At 39.7% G+C, this 20,252-nt stretch overlaps 1 protein-coding gene across 1 annotated transcript in view; it reads right to left on the bottom strand.

Annotated features, from left to right (window-relative positions):
• Window positions 1-19,452, bottom strand: part of LOC108700107 (short transient receptor potential channel 5) — a 129,563-nt gene extending 110,111 nt beyond the window's left edge. The window contains exon 1 of the mRNA XM_018232979.2: window positions 18,870-19,452. The gene's annotated coding sequence lies outside the window, so the exon portion shown is untranslated. The remainder of the gene's footprint in view (window positions 1-18,869) is intronic.
• Window positions 19,453-20,252: the final 800 nt, after the last annotated feature.

Genomic DNA, 20,252 nt, shown 5'->3' on the forward strand with positions numbered 1-20,252 from the left:
GGTCATGTTGTTTGTTAGAAACATTTTGAATTGTATAAATAGTCCAGGCAATAAACACTCCTTGCACGATACAGATTATTATGTTCTCTCTTATCAAGGAATTTTGAGATTTTATGCTCCGAGATTAAGACTCAACCATGTAACACTTTATATATCATATTAAAGACAGCTACTACATCTATGGGAATCCTTTCTAATCAAGTCCTGTGGGTGCTGGCCCCTGTGTCCTTTGGATTTATCTTAGGATATATCCAAGAGAAAAATATATGAGACCCTAATTTGGCTTTTAAAAGTGAATGCTGCAACAAATTAGTTATGCAGCAAGTGTACTGCTGGAAAGTGTTAAATTGTCCTAAAATGGTTTTATGAGACATATATTTTTCATAGATGTATTATCAGTACACATGTACTGATTCTGTATATTAGTAAATTGTCTATATCATTATGTATTGCTTTACTGTAAAAATAGCATACATACAATTTGATCTGCAGGGAATGAATCAGGACCAAGTAAGCTTCACTGAACATAATTGGATCACACAATAGAATAGACAAAAGTCACATGTTACAGATTGCATGGATGCTTTTTTTTCCTGTTGTCATAGAATAGAATAGAAGCGTTGTCATAGTTGCCCAACCACATTTTGCTAAATTATGCTGGGCTACAAATTTCAAAGTACTTTAAAATAGTATCAAGGGGGTTGGGAGCTATGCACAATACCATCCTTAAGCAATATTGCTTGATAAAACTTTTTTCCAGTCTCCATCGATCCCTTGTCAAAGCTTGACAAAGGTCTCAAATGAGGATCTCAAAGGTCTCAAAACAGGATTGGGCCATAACTCCTATACTGGTGCAAGGCAAAGACATTACATAGATTTCTGTTTATGTAACTAGATTATATATATATATATATATATATATATATATATATATATATATATATATATATATATATATATATATATATATATATATAATTGTCAAGCTGTTAATATGTTGAAACAGTGCAACACTACAATTAAAGGCGTATCCCATTTTGTATTGACAACCTTGTTTTTAAGACATCTTTCAACTTTCTTATTTGCCTCAGCAAGTGGGCATCTCAAGAAAACCATTGAATCTGCCTTCTGCACATCCACTCATATAATACAGGTCTCCATAGGACCCAGTTCAACTCATGATCTAAAGGAATGTGGGGCTAATTTGCATTTTCATGTAGAAAAACAAGTGCTTGATTACATTCCTTCAAAGTTAATTAATCCTGATTGCAATGTTTACACTTGACTTTCTGATTTTTTTTATCGTTATTGAAGGTATTGAGCATATATTTTTTAGTTCCGGACTAGATGATGTATGGATACTGTATCCGTTAAGGCATGCATGTCGCCTTGGGAATGTAGTATATGATATAGTATATTATAGTAATAATAATAGTATATAAAAGTAGGATGTTAAAGGCAGTATCTCTTGATACCCCTACTTATCACTGTGACATTCTAAGGATTGTCGCTCACTTTCTGGTGCTGGTTACTTGGAAATCTGCATATTGGCCCAGGGGTGCATAATTCAAAATAGCTAGACTGTATTGTGACAGACCTGTAACAAGCATTGAAAATGTTGATCCTGAAAGGATATAGGAGATATTCAAGATTCCAAGAAGTCTGTGCCTGACAATAGGCAGAAGAACAATAGGCAGCACCAGCAGTGGGACATAATCCAGTTGCCCAGGCTCCAATACGTCACCACACACCTGCATAAGAACAATGGGGTCTTACTCAGTGGCTGGGCCAGTAGGGGCATAAAAAGAATTACCAAGAGAGATTTAAAGACAGTCTTTAGATAGAAAGAAGAAATAACTTCTGCACATAAGATCTACTGGTTCAGTACACTTTAGCCATTATTTATTTTGGACTTTTCTATTTTTCTATTATTACGTGTCTTTAGTTGATGTAATATAAGCACGCAAAGTTGCAACCTAGCCCTTTTACTTAATGAGAACATTTTTTAAAATTACTATTCTTTTATTTATTATTTTTTACTTTCTTAAGTTGCGCCCTCATAAAATATGATGCATTTTGGCTATGGATACCTTTTAAGCTTTTTATTGTGTCATTCCCTAGCACTGCACTGCCAAATGTTATAATAAAAGAAATTGAATACTTCGGTTTTGCTCTGCATCATGTCTCTTACTCTCTTGTCTGGGAGTATCTGGTTTTTGGGCTGTCTGTGCACCATTTCTTCTGCAAATCCAGCTAATACAGTCAAATAAAATCAGGCAGTAAAAAAAAGTGACATTGTGTTGAAACACATTTAAAACATCCTCTTAACAGTTCTAATTTTTTCTAGCAGTTTAACTAATTGAACAGCAAACTGATAATTAGCTTTCAGCCCTCCCTAGGAAATCCCACTTTCCTCTACAGTGGGTAGCTCTGTATGGAAGCACACTTCACAAACTTAGCACTGACTGAAAGAATAAGGTCAGGAACATATTGTATTTCCTTGTGCATACAAAGCATAGCTAGCTATGTATGATTTCATATAAAATGATCTGTGGAAGGAGTGTTTTGTTATACTAGTTGTAATGCAACAAGCTGCCCAGCAAATCTGGATGGTAAAGAGTACAATCCCAAATCATACCAGCAAAATCACACAGGTTAAAATAAAAAGTCTACATGAGATCTGGTATCCCACATTAACCAACCAGCAGGTAGGATATGAATCTTGAACCAAGGCTCAAGTATGTTTGAAAGAGATTTTATGGGCCTAGTTTGTCTAAGATCCCAATTCTGATATGTCATCAGCATTTTCTATCCCTACATGCCCAAATGTCTTTACCAATTTCACCCTGACCAAGCCCATTTGTATGTACAAGCTGATCAGCATGATACTCTGCCTATAAGAATGTCTTTTTTTTGGGTCAATTGAAACTATTTTGTCTGTGTACATGTAAAATGTGGAGTACTGTTGTAAGAGATAATTGGCCATCTTCATGGAAAAAGTTGGATGAGATTTGAAATGATGTTTATATGGCCAGTAGTATAGGGGTGCTTGACTGAAAGTTGGAAAATAACTGCTCTAAACTTACAACAAAGTTGTATAAAAATAACAAGTTTATGGTTTCTCAATTCTTAAATAACAAAACTTCAGTCCGCGAAGGAAATGCCGCTAAATTGCCCCCATCAGTTGCCAATAAGCCACAGTACTTGTAGAGTCTGTGATTTGGGATGGCCCCCTATTAATGAGAGCCTATTGGTTGAGTATGGTTTATGGTTTTGACTCTAAGGACAAAACTTAACGAGCGATTTTGTAGGATGGTGTTGGATTGACAAAACTCATCAGAGAAGTCAGGTGTCGCATGGTTCAAAATATAATGGAACTGAAAAATCTGATGCATAAACCACATGTAAAATTTTCAATCCAACAAAACAGCTCTGACAGATATGAGTGCTGCATGCTGCATCTTTATCTAACAAGATAAAAATGGATGGTGTCGGAATGGCTTTTTTTTCTCATTCAAATATATTGACTGTCAGATGTAAACACATGAAATAAAGACTCTACCGACTTTATCTGATCCAACTATACATTCTAGCTTAGGGGGATTAGATTTTTTAGCATCCTACAAAATCTTACCCGATACCCACATTCAATTCTCGGATATCTCTACGGATAAGCAAATAGCTTCAAAACAATTTGCAGGATACGTTTGTGGAATATATAGCATGTTGATAGGAGATCTGCATTACTAATATACAGAGGAACACAGTGCATAAAATGCCACTTTGGCATTTGATTTGATTCGGAGAGATTTACACACATTAAAAATAACAGCTCTTAATTAGTATTGATACTTACACCATTCCTATTACTATTTACAATTTACATCAGTGGTTGACAGTCTATGCAGCTTGCACCTCTAAAGCAGGGGCCTCAGTTGAAGGCAAGTTTAGGGTTACATTTAAAGGTGACTGCTTGTTCGCTGTCTTGGATATCCATAGATACTGACTGTTTCAATCATGTTCAATCATGGTACATCTGTGGGTTTTTTAGAGAGTAAGCTTGGGCCAATAGGTTATTGTGCACAGGATAACTTATTAGTCTCTAGTGTCCAATGTCCTCCATATACTGTAGAGTATAGTATCCAACTTAACAGGAAAATGGTGAAATGCTTGACTATCTAAAACTTTTATCCAATCAACTATTAGACATGATATTTTTATATGTTTTACTCATCTTGAAAAGTCACAGTTTTTGGGTAAAACCACCCAATACAATGTCCCTTTACTATTTTATTCTTCTTAAAATGTTTTTTTTATGTAAATCTCAATTCATTTCACACCAAAGATCCAGTGAAGTGGCTTTGTCTAATATGATTTGAGAACCTTGGTGGTAATAGGTAAAATAAATTGTTTATGGAACAGGGTTTACTTTCTCAAATTCCCAACACTAACTCTAATCACTAAATGCAAATATACAGACATAAAGATATAAAGACATTTGTATCTGTATGATATACATTATACAGATTATGTAACATTGTATTAAAAGAGATTATCTAATTTTTGAGATGTAACGTGTAGTTTATAAGCCTCTGACTCTCCTTAACTCTGTAATAGTGTCAGTAGCTACTAGTAGCTATGATCGTATTTCTTCCATAGAAACTTGTTTCTAGTCTAATGAAATATAAAGTTAAATGTTTATATCTTAGCTGATCTTTTACATTTCCTACAGGCAAGACCCACAGCAAAAGTATTTAATGTACTACAGGATTTCCTTCTATGTATCTGCTTTAGATACTTAACTCATCTTAAATTTACCATTACTCTACTGATATGCCTTGTACTTGATCCAAACTAATTTGAACAATTTGAACTTTCCAACCTCCAGTGAATGTACTGTATGTATTGTACAGCTTTATATCAAGTATATCTTTATCAAAATGCTTATTGGTTAAGTAATAACCCCAGAATTTATAACTCGTATGAGTTATTTCCTAAAGATCAACAGTTGACTCTTAATTCTTCCTGTCTGAACTGCTTTAATCCCCACACTGCAAAATAAATCTATTGTCGCCTATATTTCCTATAATCAGTCACTTCACTCCTCTATCCATTAGGCTTTGGAATACAAAATATGTTCTTCCAAAATAAATAATTTTGTTAAACTCTCAGCGTTTCAATCACAAATAGCTTAGGTTGGAAACTCTATGATGAAAATATCAGTGAAGCTAGTAAATTCTCTCCAAACCAAGCAAAAATGCCCCTGAAGATCATTATTGTAAAACTTTTAAAATGCCCTGCTGAAAAGTTTATATAATTTTAACTTAATGATAATGAAAAATAATAGGCATTTGGGTATATATAAATACATGAAAACAAATTAAAATGAATACAGTGCCATACAAAATAATATTATATAAGGCTGATTGTGACATAAAAAATAGTTTCTTATAACATTCTATACATGTAAATGCCCAGTATATATTCCCTGGCATAGGATAGCTTGGCCAGTGCAGAGTAATCAAGGTCAAAGTTACAGTAAATCTCTTTATATGGGTACAATGATTAAATGTTAAGAGTCTAGCATCTTAAATTTTTGATATATAACTGCAACATTTATCTTCTACAGTATTTCCAGCCAACTAATAACTGTAAGGTATATTTATTCCATCTTATGTATCATTCTTTTGTCTTACATTTGCTATTATTGCTTAAAATGTCAATCAATTTGTTTATATATATATATATATATATATATATGCACAATATATATATATATATATGTACAGTATATATATATATATATATATATATATATATATATATATATATATATATATATATATATATACACAGTATATTATATTACACTAATTCAGACTTATGTTTTGGTTGGTATTATTTTAATTTGTAAATGTATCTACTCACTGGGAAAAAGCCATTCAAACTAAGTAATTCCTAGGGGACTTCTTGTGTAACAAGAATAATGTTATTTAACTCCTAAAACCCCAAGGGTCTTGGATTGGATTTGCTTCTTTACTGATTTCAAGACAGATGGAGCTACCTGCAACTTCATTCATCCTTTGCACAGCTGAAAAGCAGGTCACTGCAAAATGTGAGGAACTCATTCAAATTTTTGCATGGTACTTGCACCTCTACTAACTCCCCCCTCCCAGATTCTGATTCCAACAGTGTTAGCTTTAGTCACAAGATTCATGACATAGCAATCCAGTTGACCAAGTTACATGGCCAATCGGGGTGCTGACAGGAAGGGAGCTGGAAACTGATTTTTCCTGGCCACTCCATATTAGCATTACATACGGGGATTCCCCGTCCCCGCCCCCTGACCAGATAGTCCCTCCCTCCTAAGCCTTTAAAAGGTACCCCTGGAGCACACTCACCTTGTCTTTTTTCTTTCTGTCCTCACTCTTCTTCTGACCTGAGGGTTTTCTCCTGGTTGGGTTCATTCCCTAAGCCCTCGAGCTTTACAGGTGAATTTGGGCAGAGTGCTATGCCTTCCCCCCATTCGTTTTAAACGTCTGTGTGTAAGGCCTAAGCAGGAGGGACATCCTTACCACAGCACGACTCTGCTTTTCCTGCTGAGAGAGGTGTGACATGGAGGTAACTCTTCAAAGTTGCCTGTGTCACGAGGAGTTCCTTTTCCTTTTCTCTTATTACTGAGACGCGTGCTATTTCCTGTCTCAGTCAACTTCCTGTCCAGCGGCCATCTTGTGGTTGGCATGCTGCGGATCTTTTCTTTCGTATGGGGAGGAGACGACCGCTCCGGTACACAGGGGGTTTCAGAGGCCAATGCGGTCGTTACGATTGCATCGCCTCCTCATTAGCGCCTAGCGCGCTCTCCCTGTGCGCACCCTCGCGCTGGCGGCGGCCATTTTGTGCTTGGCGCACTCTCCAGGCGGCCATGCTTTTTTTTGGAGGGGCGGATTTTAGAGGGCCGGCAGTATAAAAGGCCCTGACAAGGCAGCGCTCGTGCTGCTCACTTCCACCCTCTGCCTTCCAAGGAAAGGTTCGTGCTTCTTTTCTCCCCTCAGCCTTACAGGTAAGATTCTTTTATGGTGGCATCCTTAGCCCTTAAGCATGTGCATTTTTTCATACTCTCTTCTCCTGCTAGGCTTTGTCTTTCTTGCTTCATGGACTCCTCAGCCTCCAATGCCTCTGCCCCCCAAGCTAGGTAGGTCCCTCAATTGGGTTGTTTCTATCTTTCTTGTCTCTCTCTCCTTTTCTAATTAGCTGTCCTCTCTCTCTCTTCCTCAGCTTGCCTGAAGAAGGGACTTCTAGAAAACGCAAAGCCGCTGCTGTCTCCTCTCACCATCCAGAATGCATGGGATGTTTCAACCCTCCTCTTCCGGGCAAAAAATTCTGCAGCACCTGCTGGAAGGATTTCTGCAGTTCAGCCTTTCCTCCTTCAACCAGAGTTACGGAGGTTTGGGAAGATAGCCAGGAGAACTCTCCGTCCAGGGATGCAGTCTGGGACACAGCGGAAGCCTCCTCAGAGGAGGAATCGCAACAAGAGAGATTTTCAAATACTTACATCGATTCAGATGAGGACTCTGAGGGGTCCAGCGGCTCCTTTGACTTATCCTTGGTTTCTCCTCTCATAAAGGCAGTTAAATTGACCCTGGGAGCAGAAGAGGATCCAGAGGGTACAGTATCTCTCAAGGTGCTTCCAAACCCCTCTAAGAGCCGTCAGACTTTTCCTCTCTTCCAAGAGGTCTCGGACCTCATAAAGACGGAGTGGAAAAAGTCAGCCAAAAAAGTGTCATTTCTATCTCAGGGTACGAGATTTTCTAAACTTTATCCTTTTAAGGAATCAGATGTCAAGGATTGGATCGCTGCCCCTGCCGTAGACCCGGCGGTTATCCATTTGGCAAAGAGGACTACCCTACCAATAGATGACAGTTCAGCATTGAGGGATCCTATGGATCGAAAGGCAGAATCAGACCTCAGGAAGAGCTTTCAGGTGGCCGGAGCGGCATGTAAGCCAGCAGTGGCCCTCATTTCGGTGGCCAAAGCTATGTCCTTTTGGATAGAAAGCATTGACAAAGCCCTTTCGGAGGGCGCCGACAAACAAGAAATTTCTTCTAGCCTTGCAGAACTCAAGTTGGCGACCGGATACATCTCTGAGGGGGCAATAGACCTGACTAGACTTGCAGCCCGATCTATGTCCCTTGCGGTTGCAGCACGAAGAGCCCTCTGGCTCAGAACCTGGTCAGCTGACGTCTCTTCAAAGATGAGTCTTTGCACCTTACCCTTTGAAGGGGGACGACTCTTTGGCCCCAGGCTAGATGATGTCATAACCAAGGCCTCGGGGGGAAAAAGCCAATTCTTGCCTCAGGAAAAGAAAGATAAAAAACCCGTGCACTTCAAATCTCCCTTTTTTCGCGGCTCAGGAAAATTCAGGGGCGGACACCAGCAAAACAGGTCTTCTGCAGAGGGGTTCAGACCTTTTCAGTGGAAAAGAGGACAGTCCTCTTTTCAGGGAAACGATAGATCCAGACAGGCACAACCTAGCAAGAAATCCTCCTGACTATCCGTCGGATACCATTGGAGTAGGGGCCAGACTACAGCTTTTTCAAGAACAATGGCGATCTTCCATCACAGACCAATGGGTGTTGGATATCCTGTCGAGAGGATACCGTCTCGAATTCCTCAGGGTTCCTACGGGGAATCAGTTTGTAACTTCAACATTTCCGAAAGAGGGGGAAAAAAGAAGAGCCATAGACCACTATCTGCAGTGGCTTTTAAGGGAGCATGCCATATTACCAGTCCCACAGGAACAAAGGAACAAGGGATATTATTCAACACTGTTCCTAGTAAGGAAGATATCTGGAGGATGGAGGCCTATTCTAGACCTCAAGGTAGTAAACAGATACTTGAGGATCCAGAAGTTCAAGATGGAATCCATCTTTTCCATCATTTCAGCGGTCCTTCCAGGAGACTGGCTCCTCTCCATCGATCTGAGAGATGCCTACCTGCATATTCCCATTGCAAGTTCCCATCAGTGCTTCCTTCGCTTTGCCATTGGGGGAAGACATTTCCAGTTCAGATGCCTTCCGTTCGGCCTGTCCACGGCCCCGAGAGTTTTTTCCAAGATTCTGGTCACCCTCATTGCCCAACTAAGATTGGAGGGAATATCGATCTGGCACTACCTGGACGATATCCTAATATCAGCCAAAGAGGAGAAAACTCTGATCAAGGACAGAGATCGAGTCCTTTCCTATCTGAGATCCCACGGATGGATTATAAATTGGGAGAAGAGCCAACTAGTCCCATCCCAGTCCCTGGTCTATCTAGGAGCCTGGTTCAACACATTGGAGGATTTAGTCTCACTTCCTCCCCAAAAGATCTCGAGTCTGGTCAACTTAGCCTCAGAGACTCTTTCGAAGGACAGGTTGTCGGCCAGGGATCTAATGTCTTTGTTGGGATCCATGACTTCTACCATACCAGTCACAAGATGGGCAAGGTGGCACATGCGTCCAGCCCAGGCCTTATTTCTAGAGCAATGGAACAGGGAACAGAAGGACTGGGAGCAATGGATTTACCTCTCCCAATCATTCAAGAATTCCCTACACTGGTGGACTTCGGAAAGAAACCTAGCGAGAGGGTTTCAACTGTCACAACCTCAATGGAAGATTCTGACTACGGACGCATCATCCCGGGGTTGGGGAGCCCGGTTGGGACCAGAATGGGCACAGGGGCTTTGGCCGTCTCTTCAAACCAATGTCCCCTCGAATATCTTAGAGATACGAGCGGCAAAACTAGCTCTATTCTCTTTCGCCAGAGTCCTAAAGGGATCATCAGTGAAGATCCTCACGGACAATACAAGTGCGGTGGCCTATATCAAGAAGCAGGGAGGAACAAGGAGCAAATCTCTTTTTCAGGAGGTTCAGCCTATAATCCAGTGGGCAGAGAGCAACTTGTCTGCTCTGACGGCGGAACACCTCCCAGGGGTAAGGAATCAGGAGGCAGACTTCCTGAGCCGAAACAGCATCTCAAGCCACGAATGGGCATTGAACAGAGAGGTTTTTCAGAGCATAGTGGGAAATTGGGGTCTACCAGAGTGCGACCTCCTAGCCTCTCACCTCAATGCAAAAGTCCCGAGGTTCTTCTCGAGGAGATATTGCCAGACAGCAGTAGGATCAGATGCTCTACTGCAGACATGGTCCTTCAAGCTGGCGTATGCATTTCCTCCATTCCCTCTAATACTGAGAGTTCTTCAAAAGCTCATTCAGGAGAGAGGAGATCTGATTCTGATTGCACCAAACTGGCCACGCAGGCCTTGGTATCCCCTGCTCCTAAAGTTGTCAACAACTCCTCCTTGGCCACTACCAATGAGGAAGGACTTGCTCAGCCAGGGCCCTATTCTGCATCCGAACCCAGCAGCCCTATCCCTACAGGCTTGGAGGTTGAGCGCAAGAGATTGGCCACACTAGGCCTCCCCAGGGAGGTGGTAGACACCTTACTCAAAGCAAGGAAGTCTTCAACATCTCGCACATACTACAGGATATGGGAAAGATTTATGCTCTGGCGCTCACACAGTGAATATATCTCGGATAACATCTCCCTTCCTCAAGTCTTAGGATTCCTACAGTCAGGTCTGGACAAGGGCCTACAATATAGGACCCTTAGGGTGCATGCCTCAGCTCTGTCAGCTCTATCTGGATCCACTTGGTCTGCAGACCCGACAGTACAAAGATTTTTCAAGGCAGTCTTAAAGATACGACCTCCTGTCACCAAATCTCCTCCGGCATGGAGTCTTCCTTTAGTCCTAAAATCTCTATCAACAACACCGTTTGATCCCTTGGAATCAATATCTACATGGCTACTCACTCTTAAGACTCTATTCCTGCTGGCCATCGCCTCAGCTTGCAGAATAGGAGAGTTGCAAGCCCTCTCTTGTGCCCAAGGACATATCTCCTTTTTTCATGACAGGGTTTCTTTAAAACCTACAAGATCCTTCTTGCCGAAGGTAGTCTCCACATTTCATCTGAGAAAAGAGGTGACTCTTCCCATTTTTCCGGAGAATTTGGAAAACTCAGAGGAATTAAGGAAGATAGACCCAGTCATCTGCCTAAGACGTTATCTGGAAGTTTCGGCTGCCTTCAGAAAGTCAGATACTCTTTTTGTTATTCCAGCTGGGAGTAGAAGGGGGCAGGCCGCTGCCTCTTCTACCATCAGTAGATGGATTTCCTTGTGTATTTCCAAGGCCTATGAAATACAGGGCAAGCTAGCTCCGGAGGGTTTAAGAGCCCACTCTACTAGGGCTGTGTCAACATCCTGGGCAGCATTGGCAGATGTTCCTACCCCACACATCTGTGAGGTGGCCTCCTGGGCTTCGGCACGAACCTTTGTGAAACATTACAGGTTGGATATGTCCTCCTCGAGCAATCATTCCTTTGCTACTGGAGCTCACTTGGCCTTTACGACTCAATAAAACCCTTGCATATTAGTGGAAATTTTACTTCTCATTTTTTTTACCCACCCCTTGCTTAAGGGACATGGCTATATACATCCGTATGTAATGCTAATATGGAGTGGCCAGGAAAAAGAAGAATTCCTACCATACTTACCGTAATTCTCTTTTCCTGGCCACTCTCCATATTAGCATTTCCCACCCCTTTTTGTGAGTACAGATGCTTTTTATTAGACAAGGTGAGTGTGCTCCAGGGGTACCTTTTAAAGGCTTAGGAGGGAGGGACTATCTGGTCAGGGGGCGGGGACGGGGAATCCCCGTATGTAATGCTAATATGGAGAGTGGCCAGGAAAAGAGAATTACGGTAAGTATGGTAGGAATTCTTCTTTTTTCCCCTGCCTAATGTGGTATGGGAGAAACAAATCCAAAAACATGGGCTACAGGACAACTGACAGATCTGCCTCTGGCCTCCAAGAGTTCAAGGAAGTTTCAGCATAATTGTTATACCTTGTCCTTCATGTCATCAGCAATTAATTGTGTTGTGTGACCTATTGCATCTATACTGTCAATGGGAAGAGAAAATGAGATATAGGAAAATGTGTAGATAGAGGTCTTATTTCTTTTAACATCTACTCTAGAAGAAATAGCAAATCAGAGCAATTCATTTTGCATTGATCTGAGCTTTCTCAAGGACAAGTCTACAGCAAAAAAATTCTTAATTTAATTTCCCCTAAAAATGCTGAACAGATTGCTTAGGAGCTAGCCGATGAGAAATTAGTGATTAATACAGTAATAATACACAGAGGTAGATTTGGTGCAGTACGTTTTATTTTTATATATTGGACCATAAATTTATGTATTAGAGACTCATTGACAGCAGAAGCTGCTGATAGAAGGGACACAAATCATACAGTTTGGTTGACAGCTGACATATCAATAATCCCTTCTGTTTACACAGTATATAGGGATCTATAATTCTGAATGTTGGGAATATTAACATATTTCGTCCCCTTTTAGAGTAGGGAGTGGGGCTAACACTGTTGCATTTGCTACATTTTGTATAGCTTTAAGCCTATCTAACTGTGCCCATTTATGTTAGAATCACATAAGGTGGATACGACCTGAAGCAGCAGAACTTTGTCTCTCCAACTAGCTCAGTATGCTGGGAGTCCAAAATATCAATATCCTGAAATATGTAAGAGTTAATCTTGTTCTCATGGTTTCTTAACAAGAGCATCAAGAATAAAGTCAGCATGCTATTACATGGGTGGCAAATTGTTGTTAGGAGCCAACAGGCCAGATCTTAAGAAAGATAAATGGGTCAATCAGTTGCTTAATTATTTTAATTAATATAGGTTTGCTGAAGAAAAAATAGATGATATCTAACCTGGCAGACACCACCTCTAAATGGCTGTAAATGTTTGTATGCAGTGTCGGACTAGGACACCAGGTGCCCACCCAAAACTTTAGACCAGGCCCCACTCTCAGTACTATTATTCTTCCTCTCCTCGCTCAACCTCTACTCTATTCCACCGTGTGCTACATTTTCAATCCAGGACATGGTACAGAACACATCCATTACTCTTGACACAAGTGCACTGTACATGGTGCAAACTTAAGACCCTTGGGCTCTTGCACTTGCTTACAGGTTAATAGTAATTGAACTGTATAGAATTATTACTGATCAGGGTCACTGAAATATACCTTTTCTTAATAACTGCCACCTGCAAATGATGCAGCAAGTCCTGATATATCTCCTGTTATGGCACTAGCCCTAGGCTTATGATACACATGGAGATTAGTAACAACCGGCTGGATCTGGCTGCAAACAGATTTCCTCATTATAGCCCCATGGGAAAACACCAGCTATTAATCTCCTTGGGTGACATCAATCCAAACCTTAAACTCAACTGAAGATCAGTGACAATTATAACTTGGGCCAATAATAAATTAAATTTTCTCTAAAAATTCCATCCTTTCAAAAAAAAAAAATAGCAACACTATTAAGAATAAATGTACAGAAATCTATGAATTCCCTGTGGAACAGTTTTATTATTTTGAAGTTAACTGTTCTTTTCCTTTTGTCAAATTATTTGCATGCCAGGTAGGTGCAAAGTGCTTTAATATTTCCCTGTTTATGCTTTTTTAAAAGAAATATATATCCAATATAATATACTGTATATTATATCTTACCCCAAGTGACCATCTGAACGTGAAAAAGAGAACAAAGCAAAATACATAAAGCGCCAATTATTGGCATACTTTGAATAAATTAGACTCTAGAGTAAGATTGATCCACACTCAAGAGCTGACTGTAATTAGGCCCTGGAGAAGAGAAATAAATCAGTAAATGGTTACTGATCCAAGTTAGGCTGGCCTTCAGAAATGTCGCAGGGCTGCATGATAGCAAGTAGGTGATCAGAGCTGCATCCTTAAAGGGCCAGTAACATGACAAAATGCAAAAGGCTTTCATCCTACAGGTGTTTAGTGTCTGGTTTTCTCCAAATACTAAGGTGTCCATTAAATAATGTTTGGTAAAATGACCTATAACTCATTACTCATTAAAGCACCAGAGCTAATAAATAAACCCAATATCCTATGCGCCTATTTTTTCTATAGCATCTTTCCAAATTTATATAATGATATCACACCTGTACCAAACAAAGAATTCACTTAGATCTGGGCTGGTAGGTATTTAAAAAACCTTCCCAGAAGCAGTCCTTCCAATCTTTATAGGATGTTGGCATCAAGCATATAAGAATTGCTTGGGTTCAACAGTAAGGAGACATTGTGTTGTTTAGAAATCAATGCAAGGGAAAAGGTCCATCGCCTTAGAGAATATTCTCATATAAATGTAACACTTGGCCCACCCTGTGCCATAGAAAACAGTAATCAATATGGGTTTTCAAAGCTCTAGCAATAACTTTACCTCATTAAATTCTGCCCTGGGTCCAGAGTAGTGATGGTAATCAGAAACACAGTCTTGGGAAAATAATATCTACAAATCTGAAGTTTATTCTCTTAAAATTGGGGTTATTTTTACAATGTGAGGTTGAATAGACAGTTGGCCTACAGTGATGGTTTCTTCTGCATTACACTGGAGCAGATTGTAGAACAATGATGGTTGAACATTTCAGGCGTCTCACTAACTATTCTAAAGAAGGGTCAGATGCCCCAGTGCACTTAGAGCCCTTTTTCACTCATATTTAATTCTGCTTTTGTGCAGGTTTTGCTGTGCATTTTCTCTTTAAAAGTATCAATTTCAGTGTATCTGGTGGTCTCCCAATTAAGCTATCATGCAATATGTATGTATGTGTGTGTATATATATATATATGTATATATATATATATATATATATATATATATATATATATATTTCAGTACTTCTATTCCAAATATAACAGTTTCCACATAGTGGGTTAATTTGTTAATTTTTATACTGGGGGGCCAAATCCTATAAAAACAATGATCTTTACAAAACTCAGCCAGGCGAGGCAATAAAATCTTCTTAAAGGCCCATATCTATCCTGCTGACCTCCAGTTAAAGGTTATCTATCTACAGTCTTCTCCATCTGACCTTCAGAAAGTATTATTAAAGATTAAAGACCAAGTTGCTTTCAGGGCCGGATTTGCCCTGAGGGTGCCCAGAGGCGCTCCGTCGCCCCCTCTCACTCTCTAGATAGCGCGCATGCGCATCCACTAAGAGACCGGCGTCCTCCGTCACCCCTTCCTTCTCTCAAGATTGCGCGCATGCGCATCCTCTTAGCTTGGTTTCGGAGCACTAGCTAATCTGCGCTAGTGCTCCGACAAAAAACTGCTTGTGCGGCTGGGCGGCATGCCGCCCCTTAATTGATGCCACCCTAGGCCCGGGCCTATGCGGCTTTGCCGCAAATCTGGGCCTTGTTGCTTTGTATTCCCACAACAGTCAAAGTTCTACAATGCTCATTGGCCATCTCTTTTGATGCAGTATTTTACAAATATGCAAATGTATGGGACTTCTTATCCAGAATGCTTGAATTTGTTTCTTACTGTACCTTAGATACCTTAAGTCTGCTAAAAAAAAACACACACATGTTAAAGCAAACAGTAGGATTGTTTTGACTCCACTAAGGATTAATTATATCTTAGTTGGCATCAAATACAAGGTACTGTTTTATTATTATAAAGAAAATTTTAATCATTTTCAAATTTTCATTTTAAAATGGAGTCTATGGGAAAATGGCCTTCCATAAGATGGAGCTTTCTGGATAATGGGTTTCCAAATAACAGATCCCAGTACCAGTATAAGTAATATCAGTATATACTACAATGGTTCACTAAGTTGTGTCGATACATTGTAGACTTCGGAAGCACACACAGAAACACAATAACTGCAAATTAAGATTTTATTGTGCACCCACACAACATGTTTTGGTCACCAAGGGCCTTTGGTGCTCGAAAAAATGTTGTGTGGATGTACAATAAAATCTTAATTTGCAGTTTTTCTGCTTCTGTGTGCAGGGTCAGACTGGGAAAAAAATCGGCCCTGCCGGCCCAGGTGCACTCCCCAATCGGCTGGGCACGACAAAAAAACAATATGTGAACTGGTTCGATGAAGATTGCGCGGCACACGCCGACGTTCATGCATGCGGGGGGGGTCCCAGAAGTTTGAAACCAGGTGGGCTTCCAACAGTCAAGTCCAATCCTGTCTGTGTGCTTCCCAAGTCTACAATGTATTGATGCAACAAGTTTTGTGTTGGAGCCATAATGTCACCTGGAAATACGTTTCCAGACTAGCAGAAATGACAAGGATGTAATTGGGTAATTCCGAGTCGTGAGAACACATGAAATGATAGCCAGGGCAATACAATGAAATGGAAAGCATGGATAGTGTAGCCATGCCAGGCCCAGAACAGCAGGCAGCTTATTGTTTTGAATCCGTCTGGCATTCAAACTGTTAAGAATGCCAGCAATGTACAGCCTTGTGCAGCAGCCTAAATTGAAAGCATAAAGCAGATTACCAGTCTAGCTAGAAGGTTAATGGGATGCAGCACATGCTGCAATATATTCAGCTTTATCTACGCAGAGGTTTAGTGCATACAAAAGGCTTATTGTGGTACACAGCTGTTTTACAGCCATGAACCTGTTACGGATCATATGCAACAAGGGATAACATACACAAAGCAAATGTTCACACCCAACAGCACCAACATTGCCTTTTTCTTAATTGTCTGAATTATCTGAATTCAAAACCAAACCTTAAAATATTTGTCTTAGGAAAATTAAAGCTTAATCATGGTTAATAATTAGATGCTGTCACTGGTAATCAATAACCAGAATACTTTGTGTTAACCCCTCAGCTGCCAGCAGCCGTGAACAATTAAACCTGCTGAGAGTTTGGTCTGGAATGCGTCAGGTGACACTCTGAATATGCAGTTTGCAAGATAATAATACAGGTATGGGATCTGTTATCCGGAACCCGTTATCCAGAAAGCTCTGAATTACAGAAAGGCCCTCTCCCATAGACTCCATTTTATCCAAATAATCCACATTTTTCAAAATTATATCCTTTTTCTCTGTAATAATAAAACAGTATCTTGTACTTGAACTAAGATATAATTAATCCTTATTGGAAGCAAAAACAGCCTATTGGGTATATATAATGTTTACACGATTTTCTAGTAGACTTAAGGCATGAAGGCACGAAGATCCAAATTATGGAAAGATCCGCTGTCTGGAAAGCCCCCAGTGCTGAGCATTCTGGATAACAGGCCACGTACCATTTTTGATAATGTCTTTGTAAGGAACCCCATATGAAATGCAGTTTAAGTGACCTTCAACAGTTCTTATATACCAACGACTGCATCAGTGTGGTGCATTGTATAAAGATCATGCTTGTTAGCAAGAAAGTATAAAATCTTGGTTTTTTTTTTGTACTGTCATTGTGCTATGCTTAAAAATGACTCTTTTGAATAAGCTTACAATCTAAAACAAAAAAATTTCTTTGTGGCATAAGGTGCAAAAGTCCACGAGGAAGAAATAATATAGAAACTATTCACCTTGACTAAGCATGCAATTTTGCAGCACAAAGCTAAGCATGTCATAACAGACAACTGAAGGATTACAATGCGCATACGGAATAAAGCAGTAGAATATGGCTACTTCTGAAGAAGACTCTGGGAAAAGAGTACTGAGCTGCAGCCTATCCACTAAGAGACTGCAGGCTTTAGGAGCAATGTAATTGGGGTGGAGGGGGTTGAAATCATCCTGCAGATTCTACATAAAATATGGTTTAGTTAGGAACATTGCATGAGATCTTCTGAAGAGGAAGTGGCTGAAATCATTTTTGCAATATATGTATATATAATTATTCACAGCCTGGTATATTTCAGGGTTAGTGTATTTCTTCTAAAAAAAAACAAACAAATACAATCAAATAGGAACACCTCTGCCTTGCCGTTGTTGACCCATTGTGTCTGCTTATTTCATTAACTATTCCCGCCCCCCCACCTCATTTATTAGTCGATGAGAGAATTTGGAATTGCGTAACCAAGAAGAGCTCCGTGACTCTCTTTGGCATCAGACAAACGCAGTCTAACATAGTTCATAAGGAACAAAGTGATGTATGAAAATGAGTTACATTGATGAGCAGCTGGGCAACTTCTAGTGGTGCACACCAGTTGCCAACTAAAATTCAGGGCTGGTTTTAGGATAGGGCAGAGAGGTCATTTTACCTGGGACACAAGCACTCCTGGTGTGAGCAGTTAAAGAAAGGAAACACAATATTGTAAAACAGTTGTTTGTGGGAGTTGCAGTTTAACAATATATATATAGGAACTGGAATCTCCCACCTGAAACCCTCCAGTTGTTTGTTAAACTGTTTGTTAATATATATATATATATATATATATATATATATATATATATATATATATAGATATAGATATATATATATATATAGATAGATAGATAGATAGATAGATATATATATATATATATATATATATATATAATTTCAGGGAAAAAATTAGACATTGTTCATGCTGGGGTAATATTCTTTATTCTTGCCTGTGAAATCTTTCTGTTAATTGGTACAGATGCACCAATTAACCATTTATTATACAAAACCCAAATTAATATTTGAGGATTCCATCAATTCTTCAAACCTCTATAGAGGTAATTATTTTACAAATTAAGAGGCGCTATTTCATTATTGCCCTTACCTATTCCTCAAGTAAAGCTGTATCCTCAGAATGCCACAATTTTGGAGGAAAGACATGAAATGAGGACTAAAGATGTAAAATAAGATTTTTTTTCCCCAAACATTACTGTGAGTAAATGGCCACCCTGTTGCTTTAGCTTAGGATGAGCACTTTTTGACCATGTGTCGCAGGCGCACTGCAGTTAAGAGGGATTCAGATTTAGAACAATAGACTTGAACTGCATGACACTTACCTAGGCTGACACTTGAGGGTTACATGACCAAAGGTCCTTTGCCATATACAGCAACCACTTCATTTGTAAATCCTCTTAGCAACCTGAGAAACAGCCCGACATGTCCAGTGAGTCCCACATTTTTTTAATGGCTCCAAAACTTCTCCATGTTGACCAAAATATTGTGATTAGGGGGAATTCCACCTTTCCCTTACACCTGCCTCCTCCTCTAAGCCAATCCAAAGAACCAATAACCCCTTCTCCATTTGGAGAGAATGTAGAGCAGTAACATCATGGTTTCTTTGCTTCAGCAACCCTCTGGAGATTGAGGCACTTTGTCCCTAAAACCAATGGGTGTACAGCCAGATCAGAGCCCAACAATACCCCACTGCTTGGTTCCCCAGTGCCATTAAGAGTGCACAGGACTTTTTCTCTTCCAAAAAGAAAGGATGAGACAGACTGGTTCCAGTGAAGAGTTACCTTTGGATAGAGGCAGATGATGGCTGTGGATGCTTCTGTATGATGCTTGTGTGTGTGTTTCAGTGAGCTGAAGCAGCAGTCAGTGAAATACACGCACCTCCCTCTTCCCTCTCCCCCTCCCTGTCTCTCTTGCTCTCTGCCATACACCTTGCACACACACACATCACTAAACACAGACACACACACAGGGAATATTGTGCCAACAGTGTCTGCCTTAAGCCTGCTTGTAGCACACTACACAAAGCCCCCCTCTTGCTGTCCGCATCTGTTACCCTTATATCTCCATTTATTTTCCCAGATACAGCGAATGCTACATGATATTCCCAATATGCATAAACCCATATGCATTCCGTTTTTGGATGAGCAGTGCTGTCATCTGCTGAGAGCATCCAGCTTCTTGCTCGTCTCATCATGTCTAGGATGGAACTATGGATAAAGCAACCCAATCAGCAATGCTGTGCTGTCCCCTAAACACTGGCCACTAATAGAGGTTAAATGATACTTTATAAATTCACAAAGTTAAAATAATAAGACATAGAAATCTGTATGTGTGTGTATATATATATATATATATATATATATATATATATATATATATATATATATATATAATCTTCAATTCAAGAATATTTATTTATTTATATATATATATATAAATATATATATATATATATATATATATATATATATATATATATATATATATATATATATATATACTGTATATACAATACAACCTTTCCTATTCCAGGATAATGAATAATGTACAGTGATACAGTATATAAAGACTGAAAATATGCCATTATGTCGAGCTTATGATGGTGTTACCAGGTGAGTGGTTTTACTTGCTGCAAGATGTATTATGAATAAGCATAAATACAGAGTGCATTGATTCCTATGTTCTATTAACTGTGCAGACAAAGT

The sequence above is a fragment of the Xenopus laevis genome, chromosome 8S (genome assembly GCF_017654675.1).
Source record: "Xenopus laevis strain J_2021 chromosome 8S, Xenopus_laevis_v10.1, whole genome shotgun sequence".
Lineage (NCBI taxonomy): Eukaryota > Metazoa > Chordata > Amphibia > Anura > Pipidae > Xenopus > Xenopus laevis.